Below are 17,762 nucleotides of genomic sequence, written 5' to 3' on the forward strand. Positions count from 1 at the left end.
CTAAGTTCATTTCTGTATTGATTTCTTTGCTCTGATAGCCTATGAAAGGCTACCCTGGCCCACTGCTAATTCAGCACTCAGTAGAATGAAATCTTCGTATTTTATATCAGGTGGGTAATGGAATTTTCAGGTGATTCATGGTGTAGAACAGAAAGGTTGATAATGAAGTTAATGGTTCATAGAATAGTTGAGGGACATTCTGCATATTTTTCAGAAAGTAATGTGCAGTTCCTTAGTTTGCTTCTATTTATTTTTAATCTACTAAATTGTTTGTTGTTTTTAGATTCAATATGCATCTGTTATTTTTCCCACATCTTCCATTGCCTACCACAAAAATAATCCACAGGAAAATGCTAATAGGCTTTCAAATTTTAAGTCCAAAATGCTTTAATGTCATTTGACAGTAAACAACAATTGTGTCCTAAATTGGAAACATAAAGATTTTTAAATTATTAAGAACCCCTTTATTTGTATGTTTTGAAACAAAACTATGAAATAGATTATAATGGACATGAATGGTGTGTATCATTTTTAGCATCAGATGATGCTGCATATGAGCCAGAGAAATCAAACTGTTTAGAGTAATACTGAAAGCTCTCCATTTGCTCATTAGTTTAGGAAGAAAAATCTATTCTGTCTGTTTTTATAGTATGCATTTTTTTGTGTGTTTTTAAAAATCACTGTGAAAAGTTTGCTACATTTTAAAACAATGCTTTTTAAATTTTTTATTACAGTTGATTTACATTGTTCTGTCAATTTCCGCTGTACAGCAAAGCGACATATATATATAGACATACATTATTTTTCTCATGTTATCTTTCATCATGTTCCATCACAAGCAGTTGGATATAGTTCCCTGTGCTATACAGCAGGACCTCATTGCTTATCCACTCCAAATGCAATAGTTTGCATCTACTAACCCCAGACTCCCAGTCCATCCCACTCTCTATTCCTCTGTTGGCAACCTCAGGTCTGTTCTCCATGCACAGGAGTTTGTTTCTTTTCTGTAGATAGGTTCCTTTGTGCCGTATTTTAGATCCCATGTATAGGTGATATTATATGGTATTTGTCTTTCTCTTTCTGACTTAACTTCACTTAGTATGAGAATGTCTAGTTCCATTCATGTTGCTGCAAATGGCATTATTTTGTTCTTTTTACGGCTGAGTAGTATTCCATTTTATATATGTACCACATCTTCTTAACCTATTCATCTGTCGATGGACTTTTAAGTTATTTCTGTGTCTTGGCTATTGTGAATAGTGCTACAATGAACATAGGGGTGCATGTATCTTTTTCAGTGAAAGTTTTGTCTGGATATATGCCCAGGAGTGGGATTGCTGGGTCATATGGTAGTTCTCTATTTAGTTTTCTGAGATACCTTCATACTGTTTCCATAGTGGTTGTACCAATTTACATTCCCACCAATAGTGCAGGAGGGTTTCCTTTTCTCCACACCCTCTCCAGCATTTGTTATTTGTAGGCTTATTACTGATGGCTATTCTGACTGGTGTGACACGATACCTCATTGTAGTTTTGATTTGCATTTCTTTAATAATTAGTGATATTGAACATTTTTTCATGAGCCTGTTGGCCATCCATATGTTTTCTTTGGCGAAATAGCTATTTAGGTCATCTGCCCATTTTTCCATTGGGTTGTTTGATTTTTCACCGTTGAGTTATATAAGTTATTTTTATATTTTGGAGGTTAAGCCCTTGTCAGTTCCATCTTTTGCAGCTATTTTATTCCCATTCCGTAGATTGTCTTTTTGGGTATTTTTGTTTGTTTGTTTGTTTGTTTGCTGTGCAAAGGCTTGTCAGTTTGACTAGGTCCCATTGGTTTACTTTTGTTTTTATTTCTATTGCCTTGGGAGGCTGACCTAGGAAAACATTTATATGGAGATGTCAGAGAATGTTTTGCCTATGTTCTCTTCTAGAGGTTTTATGGTGTCTTGTCTTATGTTTAAATCTAAGGCATTGTGAGTTTATTTTTGTGCATGTTCTGAGGGTATGTTATAGTTTCATTGATTTACATGCAGCTGTCCAGTTTTCCCAGCACTACTTGCTGAAGAGACTGCCTTTTTCCCATTTTACATTCTTTTTAAAAAACATTTTCTTCTCTTTTCTTTTATTTCATTTTATTTTTGCTTTTTAGGGCCGCCCCCACGGCATATAGAGGTTACCAGGCTAGGGGTCAAATCAGAGCTGTAGCTGCCGGCCTACACCACAGCCACAGCAACGTGGGATCTGAGCCACATCTACAACCTACATCACAGCTCACGGTAATGCCGCATCCTTAACCCACTGAGCAAGGCCAGGGACCGAATCTGCGTCCTCATAGATACTAGTCAGATTCGTTCACTACTGAGCCACTGTGGGAACTCATTCTTTAAAGCATTGTTTGATTAGAGGAAATATTGTGGGTAAGTCTCTCTCTAATATATGGCAACAAAGAAGTAATTTTTATAGTTACATGTTAAAATATATCTAAAAATCAAGCTTTATATCAGCTTTTATTGTACAAAGTCATGTGGGATATCAGCCTGAATGCTGATCATTTGAAATTTCAGACATTAATCTTTTTATTAATTGGGTACTATGTATTAGGCTTTATTTTCCCCTCTCAAGATCCTTGTTATTTTGTATTCCTCTTTTCCTTTATTACTTACTTTGTGTTAGTTTCACAAGTTAGTTTTACCAAAGCACCACAAGGTATCAGATAGCTTAAAACAACAGGAATTTATTTTCACAGTTTGGGAGGCGAAAGGTCCCAAACCAAAGTGTCGGCAGGGTTAGTTTCTTCTGGAGGCTCCCAGAGAAAGGCTGCCTAGTCCTCTCTCCTAGCTTCTAGTATCGTGGGCAGGCCTTGGCACTCCGTGGCTGGTGGACACATCACTGCAGTCTCTGCTTCAATTTTGACATGGTATTCTCCTGACTATGTGACTAAAGAATACCAGTCCTAATTCAGTATGACCTCATTTAAACTTGATGATACCTGCAAAGCCCCGTTTTCCAAAAAAGATCGTTTTCACAAGCATTGGGGATGATGACTTCATCATATCTTTTTATGACGCACAGTTCAACACACAACAGCCTTCTTTTGAGTAAAGAAATATTCTCCATAGAGTGCCATTTTAATTTATACATATATTATATATATGCATTTTTAGGCATTTTCTTAGTGATTAACCTAGTATCTTAATCTATAACACTTTAGGTTAATATCAATTTTGTAATAGTATACAAAATTTTTACTTCTGTATGTAACTCAATTTGCTCTGCCCTTCTTTATACTGATGTTATCGTACAAACTATATCCTATGTACACCTATCAACACCTTCATAATTAGTGCTTTATGCAGTTGGCTTTTCAGTTAGGTAAGATAAAAACAAGCTACAAACAAAAATCACATTTATACTGTCTTTTGTATTTACTTCTGTAATTACCTTTTACTCATGCTCTCTATTTCTTCACGTGGATTTGAGTTACTGCATAGTGTCCTTTCATTTCAGCCTGAAGGGCTTCACTTAGTATTTCTAACACAGGTCTCCTAGCAATGCATCCTTTCAGTTATTGTTTATCTGGAATATCTTAACATTTTTTTCGTTTTTGAAGAATGGCTTTTCTGGATATAGAATTCTCATTTAACAATCTTTCAGCACTTTGATTATGTCATTCCACTGCCTTCTGGCCTCTGATTTCTTATGAGATATCAACTATTAATCTTAGTGAAGATCCTGTGTACCTGATGAACTACTTGCTTCTTGCTGTTATCAGCATTCTCTTTTTGTCTTTCAGCAGTTTGTGATATAGCTAGCTATAGATCTCTTTGAGTTTATCCTATTTAGAGTTTGTAGAGCTTCTTGGTCATGTAGATTAATATTTTTCTTCAAATTTCTGAGTTTGGGGCCATTCTTTCTTTTTTTTTTTTTTTTCTTACTTTTTCAATTTTTAGGGCTGCGAGTACAGTGTATGGAAGTTCCCAGGCCAAGGATCGAATTGGAGCTATAGCTGCTGGCCTGTGCCACAGCCACAGCAACGTCAGATCTGAGCCACACCTGCAGCCTACACCACAGCTCGTGGCAATGCTGGATCCTTAACCCTCTGAGCAGGGCCAGGAGTCAAACTTGTGGATACTATTTGGGTTCATTTCCTCTGAGCCACAATGGGAACTCAGGGCTATTATTTCTTTAAATATGTTTCTGTTTTTTTCTTTCCTTCTGGAATTCATATTATGTGTATGTTGGTGTGCTGGTTGATGTCCCACAGATTTCTGAGGCACTGTCAGTTTTTATTCTTTTTTCTGTTTCTCAGACCAAGTAATCTCAATTGGGCTGTCATCAGGTTTGCTGATTCTTTCTTCTAACTGCTCAGATTTCCTGCTGAACCCCTTTAATGAATTTTTTATTTTGATTCTTCTGCTTTTCATACCAGAATTTCTGTCTGGTTCTTTTTCATAATGTCTCTCTCATTATTGATATTCTTTATTCAGTGAGACGTTGTTTTCATGCTTTTCTTTAATTCTTTAAACATGGTTTCTTTAACTCCCTTGAACATACTTAAAATTATTTAAAGTAAATGTCTGGGATGTCCAATATCTGGATTCTTTCTATGGATGCTTTCTTCTTGTGCGTTTTTCATGTTTTATAATTTTTGGTTGAAAACGAGGCATTTAAATACACTTTTAAACATTATTTGGCAGCTCTGTAAGTCAGATACTCTTATCGCCCCAATGTTTATTATTGTTGTTGTTTAGTGAATTTTCTTAATTAATTTAGTAAGGTCTGTGCTTTGTTATATGTGGCCAGTGAAGTATCTACCAAATTAGCTTAGTATTCAGCTAATTATCGGACAGAGATTTCCTTAATGCCTGAACCAATAAGTCTATCTATCAGTCTTTGCAGAGCAGCCCTATGTGCAATGTTGGAACATGCCTTTAATGCTCAGGTTGCTTACTGCTCCATCTTTACTTTCCCTTCCTGTTTGTGTAAAACCTCAGATTTAGCCAGAGATGAGAGCTAATGGCCTCATGTCTTTACTGAGCAGGTGCACAGCCTGGACCTGCACAAGTTCCTATTTATGCACACGGCCTTCAAGATTCCCAGGGTTATGTCACTGTGTTTCAAAACACCCTCTGGACATCACATTGCCAAGCTTTTTTTTTTAAACTTTTTGATTTGCTTATTATTTGCTCTGTTATTTACAACCCCAGGCAGCCATGATGTTAAGCAAGTGCAGCTGATTATTTTTGACAAATGCCCCTGGGAAAAAGGCTTTTCTCTCTGGGTGAGTACCAGGTCAGGTTAAATAAGAAAGCCATGTGAGTGGTGTCTTCCATGGAATCACCACACAAGTCAAATAATGACAGTTTTTCTGGGAATGGGGATTTGAAAGTACTCCAGCCCTCTCCTGCCTGCTTCAGTGGCTGCCAGGCTGTGCTTTTCACCATGATTGAAGGTTGTTGGTTTTCAAGGCTACCACAGAACTGAGGAGTGGGAGGTGAGAAAGGGGCCAGTTTAAAATTCCACATAACGCTCTCTTTTTACCAGGATTGCTCCATTTTTTTCTTGAATAAACAGTCCTTAGTTGGCCACAAGCCTTTAGTTAATTTGTAAAGTTCTGAAAAAAATTGATTCTGACCATTTTTGTCACTGTCTTCATTGCTTTTATGGAGGAGATGATTTTCAGAGGTCTTTACCCTGCCATTCCTGCTGATCTCAGTAAATATTTCTTATGCCTTGAAATGGGCTGCCTCTATACCTGTCAGGCCATTATGTATGGGGTTGGCTCACTTTTCTTCCTTAGTTTTTGTGTTCCATGTCAAAGGCGCCGTCAGCCACTTATGGTTCCATCTGCCCTGGTAAAGCTTTTGAGGAGGAGCTCATGTCATAGTAGGTTATTGACAGCAAAAGATCACCATTAATTAATCTCTCAGTGGCCTGTAACAAACATCACCCTCACAGAAAGTCAGAGATTTACAGACTAACATGTATACCTCATTAGATACTTATAGCTCTGGGCACCACACAGAAGATAATGTAGCTTACATAGACTGAAACTTGCCTCCGGCATTTAGTTGCCTCTCTCTTTTATTATAGATTCTTTTTCTAAAAATCATACCAAATATTACTTTTTATTTATATTCTAGTAGATAATTCAGCTTGCACAATTACTATCTTTTATATTGTTATAACTACCATAGATCTCTTTTTGTGAAATTGCTTTCATTTTCTTGTTTTGTTTTTGTTTTTGTTTTGCTTTTTAGGACCATATTTGCAACACATGGAAATTCCCAGGCTAGGGGTTGAATTGGAGCTACAGCTGCTGGCAACAGCAATGCCAGATTTGAACCTTGTCTGTGACCTACACTGCAGCTCACAGCAACACTGGATCCTTAACCCACTGAGCTATGATAGGGATTGAACCTACATCCTCATGGATACTAGTTGGGTTTGTTACCACTGAGCCACAACAGGAACTTCCAGAATGCTTCATTTTCTTGATAGATGATGTCTCCATCACTATGCTGGGTCATCCTCTGCATAGTCTTCCAGAAAGCTTTGTACATCAAATGCTTAAGTATTTGTTATTTAGAAACATGTTTGTTGTTGATGCTGCTAAACTAAGAATATGTCAAACTTGCCATTAATAATTATAAACTCTAGAATTTTCAGTAAAACACTGAAAAGTGTTGGTAATTTGAAAATATTTAATTCCAGAAATTAAAGAGGCATTGTGAAATTTGCAATACATTGTTTCACTGTCATGATTTTAAAGTGACTCTGTTTTATTGCCATCATTTTGGTTGAACTATCTTTATGGTATTTTATTTATTATCCTTCTAACTGAATGGAATATAATTGTACTAAAGTGTTCACAGGAGTAGAAGATCTGAGTCTGAATCAATTTGTTATTAATCTGCCAAATTAGTTGAATCTTGATCTCTCTATTTACATTTCAGTTCTTTTGAGAAGAGAACACCATTTTGAGGGGATTAAGCTGAATGAGATTTTTTTTTTTTTAAGCTCTTTTTATTTTTATGTTTTGTCTCTTTAGGGCCACACCTGTAGCATATGGAGGTTCCCAGGCTAGGGGTTGAATCAGAGCTGTAGCTGCCGACCTGCACCACAGCCACAGCAACGTGGGATTTGAGCCATGTCTGCAACCTACACCACAGCTCACAGCAATACCGGATCCTTAACCCCATTGAGTGAGGTCAGGGATCGAACCCGCATTCTCGGATGCTAGTTGGGTTCGTTAACCACTGAGCCACAGTGGGAACTCCCTTTCAAGCTTTTTTGGAGTATAGTTGATTTATAGTGTTGTGATCATTTCTGCTGCATGAGTGAGATTTAAATATTTCCATTTGATCTCTTAATTTTGAGCCTTCCGAAGGCTTTGCAAACTCATTTTTCTTGGTGTGACCTAGAACTTAAACAAAAGAAAATTAGCATTTCAGAAAATGGTTGTACCATTTCATTATCTGATATTTGGTATGAAAAAATCTTCCCGATTCTTGCTTTGCCAGTTGTATCATATTTATATAACCCTGTGGCAGAGAGGCCTGGAACATAAAAGCTTTCTATTTCTGTAGCAAGTGTGGGGGAATCCTCTACCTCACATCTGAGAAAGAAACATTTCTTTTGGATAGCAGGGCCTTCCTCACTTGCACATGCTTTTCATGTTGCAAATAATAGAGTAGAAAAATGAAATCTGCAGAACACCACATCAAGGAGATCTTCCTCTAATTTAAGGAAGGATTGTTTTGTAGACAGACTATTCTGATTCCCTACCTGGACGGACGTGGGGATCATATTGCTGGCCGGCTCCATGAGGCATTGACTCAGTCTTTCAGGGCACTCTCTGTCCTCTTAATGAGTGTTTGCAAGTCTCCCAGTACATCAGCTACTCTTCTTTTAAATGCAGACATACTTCATTTTATTGGCTTCACAGATATTTCTTGCAATATTTAAAACTTTCGCATTATTTGTATTTGTTGCAGTGATCTTTGATAAAACTATTACAAAAAGACTTGCTCAAGACTCAGATGATGATTAGCATTTTTTTAGAAATAAAGTATTTTTTAATTAAGGTATGTACATTTTTTAAGACATTATGCTATTATCCACTTAATAGACTAAGTATAGTGTAAACATTACTTCTCTTCCCCTTTTGGTTTTTTTCCCCAATTGTGAGATTTAATTGACATATAATATTGTGTAAGTTTACAGTGTGCAATGTGATGATTTGCTTCAAATATACATTGTGAAATGCTTACCACAGCAAGGTGAGTTGACACATCTTTCTCCTCACATGAGTTCCAAAATGGTATTGTTTTTGTTATATAACATAAAAGTTCTACTCTCATAGTAACTTTCCACTATATAATACAGTTTTACTAACTATAGTTATCATGCTGTACATTTGGCCCCTAGAACTTAGTCATCTTTTAACAGAATTTCCCCATTTGAACATAACTTTTCAGAGTTCCTACTGTGGCACTCTGGGTTAGGAATTGGAATGCATCAGCTTGGGTCATTCTGGAGACGTGGGTTCGATCCCTGGCCTGGTGCAGTGGATTAAGGGCCCAGCTTTGCCACAGATGTGGCATAGGTTACAGCTGCAGCTCAGATCCAGTCCTTGGCCCAGGAACTTCCATATATATGCCATAAATTTAAAAAAAAATTTTTTTTTCTCCATTTAACATAACGTTTCTATGTACTGGAAAACCAGAAACTTCAAGTGGCTTCCTTTAGGGTGGTATTTGCTTTATTACAGTGGCCTGGACCAAACCCCACAATATCTTCAAGGTCTTCCTGTACTCTGAGTTCCCTCAGTGGAAGCCTGTCTGCTCTGGTTTGTTTCTTTCCTCAAAGTCCTTACTATTTTCTTAAAGAAGTTTTCAAAAAAAAAAGAGCAGGATAAATAGTAGCCTTCTTCTAGTCCTCCATTCTTCTGTACTTCCATATAATCCTAAATGTGCTGCTGATTTGTGTGGGGCACTGAACAAATTTTCACATTTCTCTGGGCTTTGATGTTTTCAGATACCAACTGGGGCATAATAGCAGTTACCCTGTACAAAGAATATTAAATATTAATAACCAATAGGTGGCCTAATGATTAAGGATTCAGCATTGTCACTGCAGTGGCATGGATTCAGTCCCTGGCCCAGAAACTTCTGCATGCTCATGGGCATGGCCAAAAAAAATATTAAATAATGTTATCAGCAGTGCTTTATGGGATGCTATATAAATTTAAGATTTTGAGAGTTCCCGTTGTGGCTCAGTGGTTAATGAACCCAATGAATTAACGAATCCATGAGGACTCAGGTCCGATCTCTAGCCTTGCCCAATGGATTAAGGATCTGGCGTTGCATGGGCTATGGTGTAGGTCGAAGATGCAGTTCAGATCCCACATTGCTGTGGCTGTAGCGTAGGCTGGAAGCTGTAGCTCCAATTAGGTCCCTAGCCTGGGAACCTCCACATGCCACGAGTGCGGTCCTAAAAAACCAAAAAAAAAAAATTAAGATTTTGTTTTAGCTGAAATAGAACAACATTGGTAGAATGTAGAATTAATATCTTAAAACCATAGCTGACATAAAGGAGGTGCTTAATTGTCATTAGCTATTAATATTAGGCTAGTGTACCAGAATTTTTGAATTTTACCTTAAAACAGTGTGTCAGATCTGGAAGTACAGAACTCGTTCTTCATTTTCCTATCTGAAGGTATCTTTTGAAACAAGCGTGTGTACAACTCTTAATTATTTGCTAATCCGAAGTCTCGTGACTGCCAGAGCAAGCTGAAGTCTAGGGTCCTCACAGGGAAGGGAGAAGCAGTCTGGTGAGGGAGTGAGAAACTTCCCAGGGCTCCGGAGGGGAGGAGTGACTGTAGGCAAGTGGTTCCTGTGAGCAGAGATCAAGGGATGCCGACGCCATTGTTCACGTGGGCTCTGCTTTCGTGCTGCCACCTTTCGTCGTGGCCGTAGAATGTCCGTGAGAGTCATCCATTTGTTCTGTGCATTAGGAATTCCATTGTTGGGAGGCTTTTCCATCGTGTGAATGCATCACAATTTGTTCAGCCATCCTCCTGGTGAACGCTGGTGTGATTTCCAGATTTCAGTTATTATGAATAAAGCTCATTATCATTATCACTAGTCATCGTCCTACTGTGTCCTTTGGTGGACAAAAGCACTCATTTCCCTTAGGTTTATACCTAGAAGTGGACTCACTGGGTTATAGGGGAGACATTTGTTTGGCTTTTTAAAATGGTCATTTGTGTGTGAGAGTTGCAGCTATTCTTATAGACTTTTGAATGGGAAGACCCTTTAACAGATGGCCTATTCTAATATTCCTCCTATAAGGGGCTGTGGCTGGGCTGGTTGTGAGTTGTTTTTTTTCCAGTAGATAGCTGATATAATGCCTACTCAAGAGAATGAAAAAAGTCAGGATATAGAGGTTGTGTTTATATTAGATGTCTTTATATAATACCAGATTGAATAATTGAGCCACGTATTCTATTAGAATGCATTTTGGTATCATTTAGTTTGATCTGTAATAAAAAGATTTTGTTATAAAATCAATCACACAACTTGATTTATATTTGAGAGGACACTCTCCTAAAAATCTGAAGACTTTGGTTCTAACCCTGATTCTAGCATTTGTAATTGTGTGACCTTAAGCAAGTCATGCAACCCCTTTATTTTTATTTTTATTTTTTTGACTGAGCCTGCAGCATGTGGAAGTTCCCAGGCTAGGGATCGAACCCATGCCACAGCAGCATCCTGAACCATTGCAGTGACAATGCTGGATTCTGAACCCATTGAGCTACAAGGGGACTCCATCATGTAACCATTTAGATCCTTGTCTTTGTATAGAAGTAGTAGTGGTGAAAGAGGAGTTGGATCTATATCTCACTTAATTTCTTATTCTTTGATTTTTTAATAAGTCACTTAAAGTTGCTGTGTTGATTTCTTATATATCTAGTTAATAAATTAATCTAACACATTAATTTTTATTAACTTAAAGAAGAGAAAATGAAGAGACTCAACTGGAAGTGAGTCTCAAATTTTAGACTACTGAGACTGTATGTTTCATTAAAAACCAAAATGTTAAGTTCTTTTTAATTTTGCTTTTTTTTGTTTTTCAGGGCCATACTTGCAGCGTGTGGAAGTTTCCAGGCTAGGGGTTCAATTGGAATTGCAGCTGCTGGCCTGTGCCACAGCCACAGCAACGTGGGATCCAAGCTGCATCTGCAGCCTACACCACAGCTCATGGCAATGCCTGATTCTTAACCCACTGAGCAAAGCCAGGGATTGAACCTGTATCCTCATGGATATTAGCTGGGTTTGTAACCCACTGAGCCACAATGGGAAAGCCACAAAAATGTTAAGTTCTTACAAAATAAGAACATTTACTGGCAACTACTTTGGTTTTGTAATGATCACAGATGTGGCTGCTCAGCTACCACATAATGAGCATCCTAAAGGACATTCTGCATACAATGTGGCGAAGGTTCAAATGTGGACTGAGTTTTGTAAAGCCAGTTTGAAACATATTCAGCAGGTCTGTGGCTCTTTAGACCCTGCCTACACTGACTTCAGAGTTGCCCATGTGGCTGGTGTTTTTCTTGTAGTTATTAGGAGGTGCCATGGTGTAGGGAAAGGGGCAATCAGCTGTTTCTGTTATGATTAAAAAAGTTTCCTTTCACAGTCTTGCCATTTGAAAATTTGATTCCTTTATTACATCCAGATGGAACTAAAGGAGGCCTTATATTGTACTTTTTCTTCCTGCAGAATATGTAATTACATGGAGCAATGCAAAATACCTTGTGAAAATATAACAGGAAACAGATGTTAGGTTAGACATACAGATAAGTATAAAGTTGACTTACTTGAGACTACTAGGTTTTCTTAATATCTTTGGGCTATTAGTTAGTCGTTTTATTACTGAGTGATAAAATAAAGTATACTCCTTTTGAAGTGGACTGTTCAGCTTTATCATGTTACACTTTAACGTCAAGCAAAAAAATGAATTTAATCATCATTTTGTTATTGGCTGTCGTTTGAAAGAGACATGAGTAGTAAAATGGCTAGTGAATATGGAAGTTTTAATTTTTTAGGAATATAGAGTTTATGTTTGTTTAGAAAGTCTCCCATTTTGGACAGGAAAATTAAGGTGAGTTTGAGTACTAGCATAGTATTTGAGCAGTATCAGTATCCTCTTCACATGACCTCCTTATATCTTATTTATCTTAAAATGGCTGTAATTTTAGGCTCCTGTAATTTAGTAAGACTCATAATTAGTCACATTTACAAATGATGACAAATTATTTTTGGTTAAGTTCATTAAAAATTCTCCTGTATATAAAAGGTAAGATGTCTATCGACAGATGAATGAATAAGGAAAACAACAACCTGAGTGGGCCTTGAGGACATTACCTTAAGTGCAGTGAGTCAGACAGAGAAGGATAGGTAAGTCCTGGGGCTGTACTGTGCAGCGTGGTGACTATAGTATTGTATATTAGAAAGTCGCTGAGAGAGTCCGTCTTCAAAGTTTTCTTCACAAGGAAAAGATTGTGACTGTGTCATAAGGGATGTTAACTCACTGTGGTGATCATTTTGCATATATGGAATCATTACATTGTATACCTGAAATTAATATGTCCCTTATATCTTAATTTTTAAAAAATAACTTTGCCAATTGATTGTGGTTGTGTCTGTATAACTACAACTTTACTCAAACTGTAAACTTAAAAAAGAAAAAGTATAATCTTCAAGCTCAAACTGCACACATTTAGCTAGAAACTATAGTTGAGGTTTACCTGGAAGCTACATACCAGATTGTTGAAAAAGCTCACATGGGAATTGTGACTAATGAGTTTAGAGTTTGTCTCGCTTAAACACATTGGCTCTTGGTGAAATTAATGGCTACTCAACTCAATTAAAAAAAAAGATACCAAAACTTTTTTATATATGATGTAGTGTGGGGGGGTAATAAAACATAGAATGTGGTGATTGTCAGGGAGACATACAAAGTGCTTTAAATGAGAACTGAAAAAAATGATGAATTCTTTGTGTACACTGAGGAACCAGGAGGAATTTATACATGAGGTATGGATAGTTTTTGGTAGTTTTTGGTAGGCAGGAGTAGCTCAGAAGTCCAGGGAGGCATTCTAGGCTGAGGTTGACTTTTGAATACAGTTGAATAGTCTAAGCATGTTCCTGGCAAAGCACAGTAGGTCTGTTTTAAGTGGAAATGTGTTTCCTGGGAGTTAGTATATGTTGGAGGGAGAGAGAAAAGTCATCAGTGGGAGATGAGATTGGTAAGAGGGCAGAGTGCTGGACTATAAGATATTGGGAATTGTTTTTTTTAGACCATGAGTGGTCCTAAAACTTTTGCTTGATATTACCCCAAAATAATTTTTTAAATGTAGAATTGCAAAATAAAATTGTTGTATCACTCTTTTCAAATATATTCAAATAAATATTTTTAAAAGGGGAGAATTTACATCATCCGCCTTTTTTCTGGAATTTGAATTTTCATTTTCTCCACAGAATTCTATCTAATATAACATATTTTTGGAATTCTCTGGAAGCCTACTGGTTAAGGATCCAGCACTGTCAGTGTTGTGGCACAGGTTTAATCCCTGGCCTGGAATCTTTCACATGCTGCAGGTGTGGCTATATATTTATATATATATATCTCAAAAGTCTTCTTTAGATCATTCTACTCTCCTATGTGACAAAATGCTTATATCAATTAACCTTTTTACCACAAGACTCTAAGTATTTTTTAAAAAAACCCTTTTTATTGAATTGTCATTTAATTGTTACTAATGCATAATTCATCAAAAACAGTATAAAGATAAAAGCTTATTAGGCATAAATATAGAATATGTTATCAATATTGTTTTTAATGAAACGGGTGGTGAGCGTGGCAGGCATAGAAATGCTTTATTTTGCTTTGAAGAAGGCAGCCTTCACCAGGCCTTTGCTTGGTGATCTGAAGGTGTTCAGTAAAGGGGAGGGGAGGTGTGAAAGGAGACCCGCATGAAGCCTCAACCACAGACAAATTGGTTTTATGAAGATGTACAAGTGTAAATTAAAGACCTAGGAATGAATTCATTTTCAAATGACCCTAGCCTGCTATTTTTTCCCTCCAGGAATCCTCTATGCCCATTTGAAGGCCCACACTCACACCATGGTTGTTAAGAAAGAAGTGTGTGACCTGGACAGGGCAAAGTTTTGCTCAGGAGGAAGGTGTGGCCCAATAGCAAAGACTTCTGAGGGTTGAGTAGTCTAAGAAATGCGTAGTGACTGATGGGGTATAGTGGATGCAGGTGAGAAATTCAGACCTTTTTGAAACTCTGAGAAGGAAAAGATTGTAAAGTCTTGGCAAGGAAACTCTGAGTTCATTTTTTTTAACTTAAGACATAATTGTCATATAACAATGATTTGATATTTGTGTGTATTGTGCAATATTCACAATAAATGATAAAAATAAGAGATAAGTCTAGTTAACACACATACATTCCCCACTACAGAGGTAATTTTTTTTTTTTTTTGTAGCTAAAACTTTTAAGATCTACTCTCTTAGTAACTTTGTAATATAAAATACAGTATTATTAATTGTAGACTCTGTGCTGTGTATTACATTCCGAGGGGTTTTGATTTTATGACTGGAAGTTCATACCTTTTGACTGTCTTCACCCATTTCACCCACTCTTTGCCCCCCAACTCTGACAACCACCAGTCTATGATTTCTTTCTATTTTTGTTAAAATTCCACATGTAAGTGAGTTCATACAGTATTTTCTATCTGTTTCATGTAGCATAACACCCTCAAGGTCCATCCAAGTTGTCGCAAATAGCAGGATTTCCTTCTTTTTTGTCTGAGTAATACATATACCATTGTATACATATACCACATTTCCTTTATCCATTCATCCACAGTGAGTTCATTTTTAAACACCATATATATAATCAGTGCTTGGGAAAGTCATTCAATAGTTTGTTAAGGGGAAAATAAACACCCAGATGGGAGTATCCCATTTGTTTTTAATTTTTAATGAGTAGTTTTCATGTGTAATTCTTAACCCTCTAAAGAGTTGGAGTTTCCTGTCTTCATTTCACTTAGCTGAGGACATTTTACCCAGGGCAGCCTCTCAGGAGAAATTTCTTCTTCTGGACTCTCTTCTCCCACTTCTTTTTTTTTTTTTTTTTTTTGTCTTTCTGTCTTTTGTTGTTGTTGTTGTTGTTGCTATTTCTTGGGCCGCTCCCGCGGCATATGGAGGTTCCCAGGCTAGGGGTCGAATCGGAGCTGTAGCCACCGGCCTACGCCAGAGCCACAGCAACGCGTGACCCGAGCCTGGTCTGCAACCTACACCACAGCTCATGGCAACGCCGGATCGTTAACCCACTGAGCAAGGGCAGGGACCGAACCCGCAACCTCATGGTTCCTAGTCGGATTCGTTAACCACTGCGCCACGACGGGAACTCCTCTTCTCCCACTTCTTGACACCATTTCCTCAGGGACACTATTATTTGTTTAGAATAAGTTATTTTTATTATTTCAGGGGGAAAAAAACAGTTCTTTCTGGATATCCTGTATGAACTGTGCCCATCTAGGTAGTTCTCTGAAGAGATTATTTAGAGTCCTGTGAGAATGGGACAAAGGAGATGATCTAAACATTCTCTAGAAAACTATTGATAGTACCCTCCACACCCAGGCTGCTTCTCAGCATATTGCACATTTTGTTAGCCTCTCCTTGGCATAATTCTCTCTTTTCCTGTCTGTCTTCTAGATTTTCCATCTCTAGCTAATGTTTGAAATATTAAAACAAAACAAAAAACCAATTTGGAAATCCTTTTTTCACCTTAGAAGGAAATACTTAGCATGTAATATGGTATATCTCTTTAATCATTGTTATTTGGGCCCATTTTTATCCAGTTTTGAAGCCAGGTAAACAATGTGTGTGTGTGTGTGTGTGTGTGTGTGTGTATAATTTAATCATTAGAATGATGAAGTTCAAGACCTGCTCTCCTATCTTTTTAATTTTAATTTAATTTAATTTTATTTTATTTTATTTTTTATGGCTATACCCACACCATATGGAAGTTCCCGAACTGGAGATTGAACCCGAGCAACTATAGCTGTGGCAATGCCAGATCCTTTAATCCACTGAGCCAGGCCAGAGATTGAACCCACACCTCTGCAGTGAGTGACGTGAACTGCTGCAGTTGGATTCTTAACCCACTGTGCCACAGCAGGAACTCCTCTTCTTTTTTAAAAGAATTCTTTAATCCAATAAAAATGGCAATTTTTAATGTCTGAAAATTCTTATGAATCAAGTGATTGATTCTATCAGCATTAGGTAGAACCTGGCCAAAAATAAAAATAAAAATGCTTTAGATTTTTATATGTGTCAAGGCCATAGACTGACAGAAAAGAGGAAAATAATCTTCACTTCCCTCTCTAATCTCTTTTAATTGCATAGGATTTTAACTTCCATTCAATTAGAAAATAACAGAACTTAAAAAAAAATAGCTCAAGTTTTAAGAAGTAAATATGGCTTATCAAATGAAAGATTTTTCTGATCTTTCTATACATTCTAGATAAGCTATCTGATCCTATAACTTTGGAACCACAGTACTTTAAAAAGCAGCAGATTAGAATCTCAGAAAATACTCTGACAAGGTGTTCTTAGACAAGCTAGCCTACCATGCAGCAATGCTTTCATTTCAGTTCCAGTTAAAGAACTGACATATGAAAGCATTTTTACCAAGTGAGAACAATTAAAGTAGAACAAGGACGAAATATACCCCTCTTTGTTGCTTTCTAAAAATTGTATACCCATTTATCAGTTTAAACTCATTCCATATTGTTCAGTAGCAAAAGAGTGCAAAGGTCCTATTCATTGTCTTTTAATTGTAAGCAATGTAATTAAGAGCCGTTTAATTCATTGATTTTGAGACATTTGGAAAAAGTCCACACATTTCTAATAAATCAGTGAATAAGGAGAATTTTGCAAACTTTTTAAACTGTCTTTGACTTCTCTGGGAAGGGGCAGTCCTTGTTGTAGAATGACAAACTCTCCACTGCTTATTTCCAGCCCTAAATCATCAGAAATGATTTTATCTTTACTTAACATTGTCACAGGAATTAATTCGTGCTGTTCTTTAAGCATGATTTTAGGTTCAGGGAGGACACATTTGTGAGACACATTTTTATGGAGCCCAGTGTACGGGAATAAAAGCAGTTTTCCTGTATCTTTTAAGTTCTCCAGGTGGGTTTCTGTAAATTAGACTGGCCAAAGATATATTAACAAGAGAAAAGAGAAGCTTATTAACATGTGTTTCCTGCATGAATGTGTGGAAGCATCCAGCAGTCAGTAACCCCAAAAGAGTGTTTAGTACCTGGGCTTTTATACCATCTTGTGCTAAAACCAAAAAAAGAAAAAAAAAGAAAGAAAAACCAGATTTGCAGCTTCTGGGTGAGAAAGACAGGTTATAGGAACTGATCAGGAAAAGTTTGGTAAACAAGGATTGTTTAAAAAGATTTGTTATGCATGTTTAAGTTTTGCCTTCACCATTAATAGGAGTCATTAAAATTTTGTTTTCTTCTTCTTAGTATGGAATTTCCATATTTACATCTTTTCCCCCAAAATTTCTACCTTTAAAAATGTAAATTTTATATATAGAAATTCCTTTTATAAAAGGAAGCCAAAGGCCCTGTTTTTAGAGCTTTTCCTGGGTCTGCTTCTTCTCA

At 37.0% G+C, this 17,762-nt stretch overlaps 1 protein-coding gene and 1 long non-coding RNA gene across 51 annotated transcripts in view; both read left to right on the forward strand.

Moving 5' to 3' along the window:
• Positions 1 to 17,762, forward strand: part of CDKAL1 (CDK5 regulatory subunit associated protein 1 like 1) — a 951,913-nt gene that overhangs the window by 399,318 nt on the left and 534,833 nt on the right. The gene's annotated exons all lie outside the window — the stretch shown is intronic.
• LOC146401218 (uncharacterized) lies at positions 11,214 to 16,443 on the forward strand. The gene is made up of 2 exons (XR_014809730.1): positions 11,214 to 12,811; positions 15,288 to 16,443. It is a non-coding gene; the product is annotated as an uncharacterized LOC146401218 (long non-coding RNA).

This window comes from Sus scrofa, chromosome 7, assembly GCF_054392235.1.
Source record: "Sus scrofa isolate SSC_HxYL_T2T_F1_AM1 chromosome 7, Sscrofa_HxYL_maternal_Yorkshire_Landrace_v2.0, whole genome shotgun sequence".
Lineage (NCBI taxonomy): Eukaryota > Metazoa > Chordata > Mammalia > Artiodactyla > Suidae > Sus > Sus scrofa.